The 12,109-nt window shown below is 51.5% G+C and overlaps 1 protein-coding gene across 2 annotated transcripts in view; it reads left to right on the top strand.

The window, feature by feature from the left end:
- The window catches only part of TRAK1 (trafficking kinesin protein 1), a gene marked incomplete at its 5' end in the record, with an annotated part of 100,658 nt that overhangs the window by 20,594 nt on the left and 67,955 nt on the right, over positions 1-12,109 (top strand). For both annotated transcript variants that reach the window (XM_080672616.1, XM_080672614.1), the window contains one exon: positions 7,919-8,113. The remainder of the gene's footprint in view (positions 1-7,918; positions 8,114-12,109) is intronic.

Here is a 12,109-nt window from a genome sequence, read left to right as displayed (position 1 = left end):
GTGGCCGAGTAGGAGAAGGGTCTTGTCTTGTGAGGTCTTGTCTTTAAAACCGTGGGTTTGGCCGAAACCGGTTTGGCTCAGTGGATAGAGCGTCGGCCTGCGGACTGAAGGGTCCCGGGTTCGATTCCGGTCAAGGGCATGTACCTTGGTTGCGGGCCCATCCCCAGTAGGGGGCGTACAGGAGGCAGCTGATTGATGTTTCTCTCTCATCGATGTTTCTAATTCTCTATCCCTCTCTCTTCCTCTCTGTAAAAAAATCAATAAAATATATTTAAAAAAAAGAAAGAAATGGGGTTGGGCTGGGATGGGGAGGAAGAAAGAGGAAACGGTGGGCTTTTGGAATGTGGCCAGTTGCAATGAGTTAAGGTTTCTTGTGTTGTCACCTGTAACAGGGTCTAGAACCTTCTCCTGAGGCCCAGAGTGAGACCCCAGGACGGGAGACCCCAGCATGCACACTGCAGGCACACCTGTTCCCTTCGGCCCTCAGATGTTTGCAAAGTTCAGAATTCGTGTCCAACATTTAAAAGCCAGAGAATCTCGTAAGAATACAGACCCCTGGCCTCTCGGGAGAAGGCACTCACCTAGGGCCCCGGGGCTTCTCCTCGGTGGAGCAGGGTGTGCCGAGCAGTGGCTACCCCCAGACACAGCCCTGGTCTAGCCGCTCACAGACATTTAGGGTAGAAAGAGAGCTTTTCTGCAACCTGACCCCTTTGTTCTACGATGAGGAAACGGAGTCCCAGGCAGACCAAGATGTGGCTTGCTGGGGTGAAGTTGGGTCCCCTGCTCCCAAGTCTTGGAGCAGTGCTCTTGCTGCGCGCAGGCCTGGCACCTGCCAGCAGGTGGCAGTGTGGGGCTGCCTGGCCTCATGTCTCCTCCCTGACTTCCTTGTCCCTTTCTTTCCTCTGAGCCCTTCTGTTCTCTGTCTTCCTCTGATTTTGCCAGTTTTCTCTCACTAAGTTTTCCTGTTAACATGGCTCGCTCTCTCTCTCTCTCTCTCTCTCTCTCTCTCTCTCGTTATTCTTCCCTCTCCCCCGATGTTTCCCCCAGGATCTCCTGGGGCCTGGGTGGCTGTTTAGGACACTGTCCGCCGAGACCCCCTTATACCCACTCTGCTCCCTTGCAGCTACACAGCTCTCTGCTCTCCAGCATGCAGACCGCAAGCCCAGAGACCCCATAGAGCTACCCCACCCCACCGGGGACGACCACCACTCAGGGCGTGTAACTGTGTGGCCTTGGGGGCCAGGGGCCTGTCTTTTTACACAAGAGACTCTGATTTTTAAATGTCTGACACTAATTTAGAGCTGCCGTTTCTGCTGTAAAAAGGAAGCATCGTCTTGGGCACCTGGCAAGCGTCACGAAGCTGGCAGGTCTCCTGGGCATCAGTGCAAATCGTCAGATGGAGGGCCTTCTTCTACCCCTCCCTGGGGGCGAGGGTCTAGTCCAAGTCGGGCAGAGAGTGGACACAGTCCCAGTGGGTGCTGAGCAGGCCCAGCGCCCTCTCCCACCTCCAGGGCAGCCCTGCAGGGAGCTCTCATCCTCGGGTAGGAGGATCCACTCCAAACTTTCTGCCTGGGAGAAAGCCTAGGAAGGGGCATAGCTCTGAAGAGGTGAAGAGACCCACTATGTGCTGCTCTCAACGTGGTGCCACAAGCATGGCGGGCTTTGGGTCAGATCAGTGTCTGCTGAGTGGTCGAGGGGACTCTCGCTTTGCACTGGACTTCCCTCCATGCTGGACGAAGGCCGAGGGTGATTCTGCCAGGGGCCTGGGGAGACCTTGACACTCCATAATTCCACTTCCCCCCGCTGAAGGCTGGCGTGTGCCCATCCTGGACAGGGGGTTGACAGACCAGACCTGTCACCCACTGCTGACTCTTTCTCCCTTTGTTCCATGACTCATCCAACACTCGCTGACTCCCTTGGCCGGCACAGTGCTAAGGGCTGGATGTCAGGTGGGTGATCCACAGCTCTTTCTCCCAAGGGGCTCACGCTTAGTGGAGGGGAGACCGTAGGAAACCTAACATTGCAGTGCAATAATGTACTCAGTCTGTAGCCGGAGAACAGAGGGCAAAGGCAGCTTGGAATGCAGGGTGACATTTGAGGGATACTTTGGGATGGAGTTTGCTGAGCAGTGAAGGGCATTCTAGGCAGCTAGAACAGCTGGCGCAAAACCCAATATTTCTGCAAAAGCGTGTTTGGGGAATGGTGAGGAGTTGCTGTGGGCTAACAGAAGCGGTATTGGAGAAAATCGCGGAGGCTGAGCTGGAGAAGGAAGGCTGTTTGGGTATTGACTCGGCTGCTTTAACAGAGACTGACATGGGAGTGGCCTTCATACAGTAGATGTTTCTTCCTCTCTGAAAAGGCCACGTGGAAAGGAGCCCAGGCGTGCTCTGCCCCACCAGGTTGCTCCAGCACCCAGAGTCCTTCTGGTCATCCCCTGGGTGATGCCTTTACTGCTGCAGTTGAAGATGGCTCCAGGGCCAGCCCATCTCCCCAATTCCACAGTTGGAAAGGGCATGAGTTGGACGTTCTGTTTACCTATGGGCATATGGACATACCTTACTGCAAGGAAAGCTGGGAAATGTAGTTTTTAGCTGGGGTGGCCATGTGCCCAGCCATACCGCGTGGGATCCATGATCAAAAGGGAGGAGCAGGAATTGGATATTGGAAAACCTCTGCTAGGAAGGAGGTGTGGGCTGAATCATGAAACACTTTTTTTTTTTTTCATAAAGTAGGACAGTACTGTGATGTAAAAAGTATCTTTTTAAAATATGTATATATTTTTGATTGATTTAAGAGAGGAAGGGAGAGGGAGAGGGGGAGAGAGAGAAACATCAATGATGAGAGAGAATCATTGATCGGCTGCCTCCTGCATGCCCCACACTGGTGATCAAGCCTGCAACCTGGGCATGTGCCCTGACTGGGAATTGAACCGTGACCTCCTGGTTCATAGGTTGATGCTCAACGACTGAGCCATGCTGGCCGGGCAAGCCTGGCCTTTTGATGGGTCGGACAGGCTGGGGTGGGGGTGGGCGGTTAGTGGATTCCAGGTTGTTGCTGCAGGTCTGCCAGAGCCAAGAACCTGTTGGGACCAGGTTCAGCCAGGAGGCCGATGCCCTTCATTGGAGACCTAGCTGAGAACACATTTTTTTAAAATATCTATATATTTTATTGATTTTTTTTTACAGAGAGGAAGGGAGAGGGATAGAGAGTTAGAAACATCGATCAGCTGCCTCCTGCACACCCCCCACTGGGGATGTGCCTGCAACCAAGGTACACACCCTTGACTGGAATCCAACCCGGGACCATTCAGTCCGCAGGCCGACGCTCTATCCACTGAGCCAAACCGGTCAGGGCTGAGAACATGTTTCTGTCGCTTGTTAATAACGTGAGGTGGGGCTCTGGGAAGTGATGGCCGTCAGGAGCACAGAGGGCTCCTTTCCTCCAGGTTGGTCCTTCCACCTGGGACTTGAGAAAGCTCCCGGGGGCGGGGGGCAGGGCTGTCCTACTCAGGCCCCATCCTTCGTGGTCCTGCAGACACGGCACCTCAGTTCTTGGTTCTGGAAGGGAAATCATCACGACACCCCCTCAGTCGTCCGTGTGTGTGACTGAACATCCTTACCGTATCCATGGAACGCGCATGTCTGGCATAGACACTTCCAGCTCAGAATACCCTGGGAATCCCCCGGCGTTTCTGGTCTGCCCGCCCAGGAGATGGGCAGCAGGTGGCAGAGGGGAGGATACAGCCTTTCTCCTGACAGCTGAGGGTTCTCCTACAGGATCTGTCCCCTATTCAGCTATGTGACCTTGACCAGCAAGCAGGTCCTCCACAGTCCCTATGAATCTCAGCTTCCTCATCTGTGAAACAGCACAGACATCTATGTGTCAAACTGCGGGGAGCGGGGTGAGGGGAGGACACTCTGAAGGCCCCTGGCCGGTGTTTGGTGCGGGGGAAGCAGGATTCAGGGGCTTCTGGAAGGCTTTCATCCCATGTTTACCCAATCTCAGGCCTCGGATGTGTCTTCTCCATGAGCCAATTGTGGCGTCCCGTCTACAGGAGGTCCTGGGGTTCTGGCCCAGTGGCCAAGGCCAAGGGCAGCTCCCTGAGCGGTCTCTGTAACCCTCTCCTATGCCCTAGTTCTCTGGACCTTCCAGGCAGCTGCAAACTTGCCAGTGTTTATGTGGCTGGTCACGTTATAGAAAAATAAAATATACAGGGTTTTTTAAAAGGCATTTTGGCACAGCCTCACCTTTTGACACTTTATCTCAGTCGTCATCATATGCTTTCAGGAAAGCAATATCCCCTGGGCACGGGGACCCACACTGTAAACAGGTTGACCTTCAGCCCTGGAGACATGGAAGGGAAGGTCAAGTCTCGGCGTTTGAGCAGCTGCCAGCGTGCTCACAAGTGACACGTTATTCTTAGAAGGGATTTTTTTTTTTTTTGGAACCGTTGCCTTCCCCACCAGCAAGTAGCAGTGACACCAGAAGGTTCCAGTCTGGTGTGTGGGTGTGCCGTGCAGGAATAGGTGGGTCTACTCCCCATTCTAGGAGGGGCTGGCACTGCCTGCCAGGGAGCAGGTCCGTGTTTATCGCGGAGGTGCCACCAGTTAGGCATCAGCCTCCCATGCCCCCGAGTCCCCTCCGTCAGCTGGCAGCCGCCTTCTAGCCACGAGGCCTCGCCCGGGATGGTGAGAGGAGGAAACGTAACGATGGGTCCGTCTGGAACCTTGCAGATGGTGCTTGATGTGAGTGGGAGATGAGAAGAAGTAGGAGATACCTTCCGTCTTGAGGTGGGGCTGTTGGCTGTGGCCGAGGGGAGGACATAGAACTCCGCCCAGGGGCAGCGTTGGCCGAAATGCCAGGTGTGCCCGCTGGGACATTTCCCACGGGAGGCAGAGAATCCCAAGCGTCCAGCTGTTGTCTTCCAGGAGGGAAGAGCTGCCCTGAAGCTCCAGCTAAACCTCTGAATGTCTTCACTTCCTACTTAAAGCCCTTCTCCTAGGCCAGTGGTGGGCAAACTGCGGCTCGCGAGCCACATGCGGCTCCTTGGCCCCTTGAGTGTGGCTCTTCCACAAAATACCACGGCCTGGGCGAGTCTATGTTGAAGAAGTGGCGTTAGAAGAAGTTTAAGTTTAAAAAATGTGGCTCTCAAAAGAAATTTCAATCGTTGTCCTGTTGATATTTGGCTCTGTTGACTAATGCGTTTGCCGACCACTGTCCTAGGCTCTTGACAAACCACGGGCTTCCTTAGCTGAAGTGTTCTGCAGTGAAGCTTTGCATGTGAATTGAGTGAGAAGGTAGTGGGGGGGGGGAGCCCCCAGGTGACCTCACTGGGCTCCTGCCCAAAGGGAAACCATTGGTCTCTCCACCTGTGATCCCATATATTTTTTGCCTGCTCGGTGGCTGTCTTTTTTTTTTTTTTTAACATGTCTTTATTGATTTTTATTTGAGAGGGAGAGGAAGGGAGAGGGATAGAGAGATAGAAACACTGATGATGAGAGAGAATCATTGATCGGCTGCCTCCTGCACGCCCCCCCACCCCGCCCCCACCACTGAGGATCAAGCCCTCAATCCGGGCATGTGCCTTGACCAGGAATTGAACCACGACCTTCTGGTTCATAGGTTGATGCTCAAGCACTGAGCCACACCAGCCGGCTGTGTGGCTGTCTTATTGAACAGGAAAGAGACAGGGGTTTGGGGGAAGCCTTTGGCTAGCTGTTCTTCTGGGCACAGGTGTCTCCACAGTCAAGTGAGCATGAGCAGCCCTGCGGTCACTGCCCTGCTGCCCTCTTTGCCTGGGTTCGAGCCAGGAGAGGAGCACAGGGACTGGGCCTCCCTGCTGTGCTGCTTTGGGGCCCAGGCCTTCCTGCTCCCTCTCTCGGCTCCCCGGCCTGGAGCACCCGGGACTTACCCAGCCTTTGCGTGTGCTTCCTCTGTGCGCTTCGTCAGGGCTGGTCCTTTCTCCTTTAATTTGATGCCAACCTCCATCTTTTAGAAATACCCCATAATTTTGATCTCTTGTCGGCATCTCCTCTTTATTTTCCCTTGCTATTGGGTTTTATTTCTCTTGAGAGTGTTTTTGTTTTGTTTTTGTTTTTCCCATCCTTTCATACATTTTCAAGAGGAATGGGAGACTGAACTGGTCTCCACCCGGATCCACCATCTTTGTTTTCTGCTTCAAGACAGGAACTTGGTGCAACCACCTTCTTAAGAATTGACCCCATTGTATTCTTCTCTTGTGAATGGCTTTTCTCATTGAAGGCTCATTTCTAGCCCCAGTTAGCTCTTCTCTCTGGTCCAGCTGTGTGCGCCGTGGGCACCTTAATTTTTATGGGCCGACAAAACCACCGCTGCTCACATGGGTCATTTACCGTCATGGATCCCAAGTACTTTCTGTGAAATGGGCCGATACAGTGATTGATGCCAGAATCAGTTGATAGCTACCCATTAGCATTTATTTAATTCATTCCTCCGGGGGGGTAGGAAGTTGTGTAAGGCTGGTCCTGGGAACATCTTGAGGTTGTTTATGATTTAATGAAAGGCCTGCATTCATATGCTTTGTATGGATTGAATCACCGTCATAGGCAGTATCTCGCAGCCACTGAGCAGAGTCTGGGCCAGGAAAGTGGGGTGGATTGAGGACAACCCTGTATGGAATGTGATGATGTGAGATGTTGAGTGTGATGGTGCGATGAATGTGAGATGTTTGCCATCTCACAGGGAGATGAGTCAGATACTAAAATACCTAGAAGAAGACAGAACTTCATAAGTGCAGCTGTGGACATTCTGATAAAACGCTGTGAATACAATGGTCCCTTGGTATCTGTGGGAGATTGATTCCAGGACCCCCTCAGATACCAAAGTCCAGAGATGCTCATGTCCCTTATAGGAAATGGCATAGTACTTGCAGATAACCTACGCACATCCTCCCTTATACTTTTAAGTCATCCCTAGATTACTTATAATACCTAATACCTAATACAGTATAAATGCTATGGAGGTACTTGTTACACTCTGTTGTTTAGGGAATAATGATAAGGGGGAAAAGTCCATGCCTGTTCAGTACAGATACAACCTTTGTAGGCCTAACCACAGAGTACACATCAGCAATAGTGTAACTACTCCCCTCCCCCCGCCCCAAATATTTTCCATTGTGGTTGGCCGAATCCGCGGATGCAGAACCTGTGGCTGTGGAGGGCTGATTGTATGGAAGCGGGAAGACAGTTGAATTCTGCCCACAGTGCTCAGAGCACCAGTGTGCCAGAGGAGAGGTGGTATTCGAGCTGTGCCTTGATGGAGAGCCACCCAGTGCTCTCCTGGTGGGAAGGCCATGAGCACCCAAGCTTTGCAAGGGCAGGCCCATGGCTGTTGCATGTACCATTGTATCTCCTGTGTCTCTGGTACCCAGGACATGTTTGGATGGATGCATGGAAGGAAATGTAGGTGGGTGAACAGATGAATGAATGAATGAATGAATGAGTGAAGTGAAAGCGAGACCCTATGTGGAGGGGACAGCTTGAATGGTAAGAGAGCGGCAGAAAGGAGGTAGGCATCTTGGTGAAATTATAACTGGTTTGGCTTAAGCTAGGAGTGATGGAGAGAGAGTGGCCAGAGGAAGGCTTGGAAAGAAAGCCTTGGCCCAGACGCTGAAGGCACAGGATTTTGCCTTTTCTTCACAGGAAGTGGGCAGCTAAGGGGCAGGAACTGTTGCAGGCAGTGTTTGGCACTAAACGTGCACAATTCTAAGTTGTGAGAGTGGAATTTAGAGTTGATAAAGACCCTTGATGTGGCCCTGTCTGGCCACTCCGTGCCGGGGGGAAATAGCCAGAGGTACCTGCTCTCAGCCACAAGGTTAGCTAACGAGCAGCAGCAAGGACGTCGCCAGGTGTGGGCTCTCACTTCTCCGTCTTCCCTCTAGACGTGTGCAACAGCACCGACCTGCCGGAAGTCGAGATCATCAGCCTGCTGGAGGAGCAGCTGCCCCACTACAAGCTGAGGGCCGACACCATCTACGGCTATGACCACGACGACTGGCTCCACACCCCCCTCATCTCTCCAGACGCCAACATTGACCTCACGACCGAGCAAATTGAAGAGACGCTGAAGTACTTCCGTAAGTCGATCCACTCGCGGGGCACCATGACGACCAGTTCTTCTTAGCCAGCCTCACCTGAGGTCCTCCTGGTTACAAGGCCTGTGCCAGCCTAGCTGGCATGAAAGGTGGTCAGGAAGCATGGCTGTAAGGTTTAGTCCAGCCGTGGGCAAACTACGGCCCGCGGGCCGGATCCGGCTGTTCTATCCGGTTCTCTTGCTCTCCCCTCCGCTCCTTTACTTTGAATTTATATTAGTTCACACAAACACTCCATCCATGCTTTTGTTCCGGCCCTCCGGTCCAGTTTAAGAACCCATTGTGGCCCTCGAGTCAAAAAGTTTGCCCACCCCTGGTTTAGTCCCATAAAAGGCCTGGAGTTTGAGTGTTCTGATGAGAAATTTTAGAGTTATGGGGAACAAATACGAATTTCCTTTTTTTTTTTTTAGTTATTCCTCACCCAAGGATATTTTTCCATTGATTTTTAGAGAGAGTGGTAGGGAGGGGGAGAGACAGAGAGAGAAAAACACGGATGTGAGAGAGACACACCAACTGGTTGCCTCCCACATGTACCCTGACCTGGGCTGGGGAATGAGTCTGTGACTGAGGTATGTGCCCTTGACCAAAATCGAACCCAGGACCCTTCAGTCTGTGGGCCCACGCCCTATCCACTGAGCCAAACCGGCCAGGCCCAAATTTCCATTTGAACCGACTTTCTCTTAACTGTACAGAAGAATTTGAAAGTGCTCCCATTACCCCTCCAAACCAAAAGTACCACTGAGTCCTTAGAAACTCTTACTGGGAAGGAGGGTGTCAGCATTTAAACCCAAGATATGGGGAACATCTTGGCCACTCTGTACTTATATGACATAGCAAGACCAAGGCTGATGGTTTCCGTGTCAGAAGCTGGTCCTTCAGGAGACCCACAATGCCCCTGGGGCTGTGAGCCAGGCCTGCGGGGGCTGCAGAGCCCCACCTGGGAGGGTGGGCAGTACACTAGGTGGGGTTTTCAGTGTGTTTGTGATGACGAGGGCATGGAGCCTGATTTTACAGGCTTGAAAAAAAGTCACGATTTAAAAAATGCATTCCAGTGATCTTCCTGACGTTCATTCACGAGGTGCCTTGGTAGAAACATTTCACTCTTGAGAGAGTTGCGGCAGCCCTCTGACATTGCTGGGGCAGACCAGTCTCCTTGGCTTTGACCAGTCTCCTTTCAAAGTGACATCATGGACCTCCCTGTGTATCCTTGTGTCACCTTCAAAAGCATGGCGATCCTGCTTCTACCTGGAGATAACGTGGTTCAAAGCGGGCTTACACGGCACCTGTCAAGTTTCCTGTCATTTCCTCCATAGACGGGTCTTCAGTTTTCGTGAATTTGTGAAATCATTTATAATCAACACGTCAGAACGGGCAGTGTCTCCGTTAGTGTCTCTCAGGCCGTGTTCACATTCTCTCATCAGAGGTTCATAGGAAAGGAATGCTGCTTAAACCGACCTGAGTTTTCCTACTAACACACGCCCCCCGGTCTGTCTGTGGGCACTGCGGATCGCCAGTTTCAATGGGAATAAAAATAGGCCAATCCACAGCAAGGCAGAGAGGAAGCATGCTGGGCTTGTGCTCATGTTCAGGTTGGCGCGGTGGGCCTTGCGGTGTGTCTCGGAGATACAGGCGTCTCTTTGCAAGTGACTCCCAGTGTCTGTGCTGACAGGGACCTGGGGGACAAGAGCAACCTCCTTGGTAGGCTTGGATTTGGTTCCTTCAGACTGCCTCACAGGAGAATTCACAGCGGAATTATTTTTTTTGCAGATTTCCTGCGTGTTACTTTCTCTACCTTGAGATTCTGCAGGAGCTTCACTGCTGTTTCTGCCGCAGGAGGCTCCCGAGTCCCCCCTCAGACGTGCTGATCAGTCATCACGATGTTCACGGTGTCATTGGACCACCGTCGTGGGCACGGTCTCACTCTCTCCAGAGAACTTTCCCACGAATTGCCTCATGTCATCCTGTCAAGTGTCTACCGTTTGGTGGGGCTGGTTTTATTCTAGGGGAGGTGGAAGCGTGGGGGACTCGCCGTATCTCTCCCGGAGCACCCATCCGCAGCTTCTAAAATCCATGAGCAGCAGACTTGACCAGACCCTGCGTCTTATTTGTGGTTAGTTTGCTTTGCTTTTAGTTATCTTTAAGAGAGAACAATAGAAGAAATCTTGGTAGATTTGGCAGGGGACAACACAGATGGTAATAAAACCAGAGGAACCAAGATCAGCACTGAGCAGCGACTCTGAAAGTTCTTGGAGTACAGTTGCATCCAAGTCTTACTGTCATCCTGTATTTTCCTCTGTGGTACCCGTGCTTAGAGCGAAAGAGGGATTTGCTAGATACCGATGACACGAGTGATCAGGTGTTAACTTAAACATAGCACTCCCGAGAGCAAGGCTTTCAAGGCAAGTTCTGGGACCCCCAGAGTGTCTGGAGAGACAGAGGAGGGGTTCTGCGAACTTGTAAAGGGAAAAGGTACATCTTTAGTTTCATTAGCTTCTAACTGAAATGCAGTGTTTCCTTTCATTATGAGCGTAGAAAATGGCACAAGGGTATTAGCAGAATCTGTGACTTGGCCGCCAGTAGGAATCACGGATATTTTCATGTTGTGCTGAAGGAGAAGCTGACACATTGACCGATCACCTTACTCATCGTTGCTTTGAAAATATCTTCGTTGTTAGTGTTGGTATTTCTTGGGCTGACAAAGAAGCACATCAATCACAGGCTTTCTTCCAGTCTCAGTACCTGCCCACAACGCAGCTAGTTTCCTTGCAGTCCTCCACGTTTCGTCTTCACACCTTTCTTCTGAGGAGGGCCCGTGAGCCTTGCCAACCTGGCCGAGGGTCGCTGGGAGGCACAGGCTAGCCATGCTCTGTCTGTGGTGGCTGTTTGGGGTTTGTTTGTTTACACGTGTGTAACCCAGGAGATGCCGTGACTCACAGCCCTGTGACTCACAGGTGTGTTAAGTCATTTGTGAGGTGTGTGAGAAGATAACAGCACCCTTCCCTCAATTTAGATTTTTCTGCACTGATTGGGGCCGTGGTTCTATGTGGTGGGTGTGAGTGGCGATGAGGGGGCTCCCCGGGGGTTCTAGTAGCTTCCCCAGGTGTGGACCACGAATGAACGAGTCACCTATGCTGTTTCTACACACATCAGAGCAGGGATAAAACTCAATCCCCTTCCCTACCTGTCATCCTCCAGAGAGGAGAAACGACACTTTGCCTTTGAAATCTGGCCCTCACCTGGCTTGTTGAGAAGAGGCAAGAAGCTTCGGGTGTCCATGTGACCATACGGTAGAATGGCCTTTTTAGAAAAATTTCAACACTTCCGCAGTCAGGTGGATGTTTTGGCTCCTGATGAGTCTGAGACACACAGAAGGTGAACATGACCCACAGCACAAATGTGCCCATAGAGGTGGGGCGGTTAGAGTTAGATGGTCCAACAGGAAGCAAAAATGACAGTCGGCGTTTAGTGCTTACTGTAGGCCGGGACTTTCTTTTAGTGCTTTACGTGTCGCTCATTTAATCCTCACAGTGGCCTTGATTTGAGTTGTCTCGCTGTCCCCATTCCACATATGGGGAGACTGAGGCTCTTGCTCAGTCACACAGCAAGGTGGGTGCTGAGCTTCAAACCTAGGTTGACTGGTGTGACTCCGTCTCTTAACCACTCTCCAAGTAGCTACACGAGAAAAAAAATTCTAGTTTAAGCATAAAGCTCATTTTGAAAAAATGGAAAAAAACACACCCTCAGTTTCTGAATATGTCAGTAGCTTATTAATTTATAAACTATATATCCAATATAGTAAACATTTATTTTTAAAATATTTTTTTATTGATTTTTGAGATAGAAGAAGGGAGAGGGATAGAGAGATAGAAACATCGATGAGAGAGAAACATCGATCGGCCCCTACTGGCGATCGAGGGCATGTGCCCTGGCCAGAAATCAAACCCGTGACCTCTTGGTTTGTAGGTCAACGCTCAACCGCTG

This window comes from Plecotus auritus, assembly GCF_963455305.1.
Source record: "Plecotus auritus genome assembly, chromosome: 6".
Classification (NCBI taxonomy): domain Eukaryota; kingdom Metazoa; phylum Chordata; class Mammalia; order Chiroptera; family Vespertilionidae; genus Plecotus; species Plecotus auritus.
This window is presented reverse-complemented; position numbering and strand designations above follow the sequence as displayed.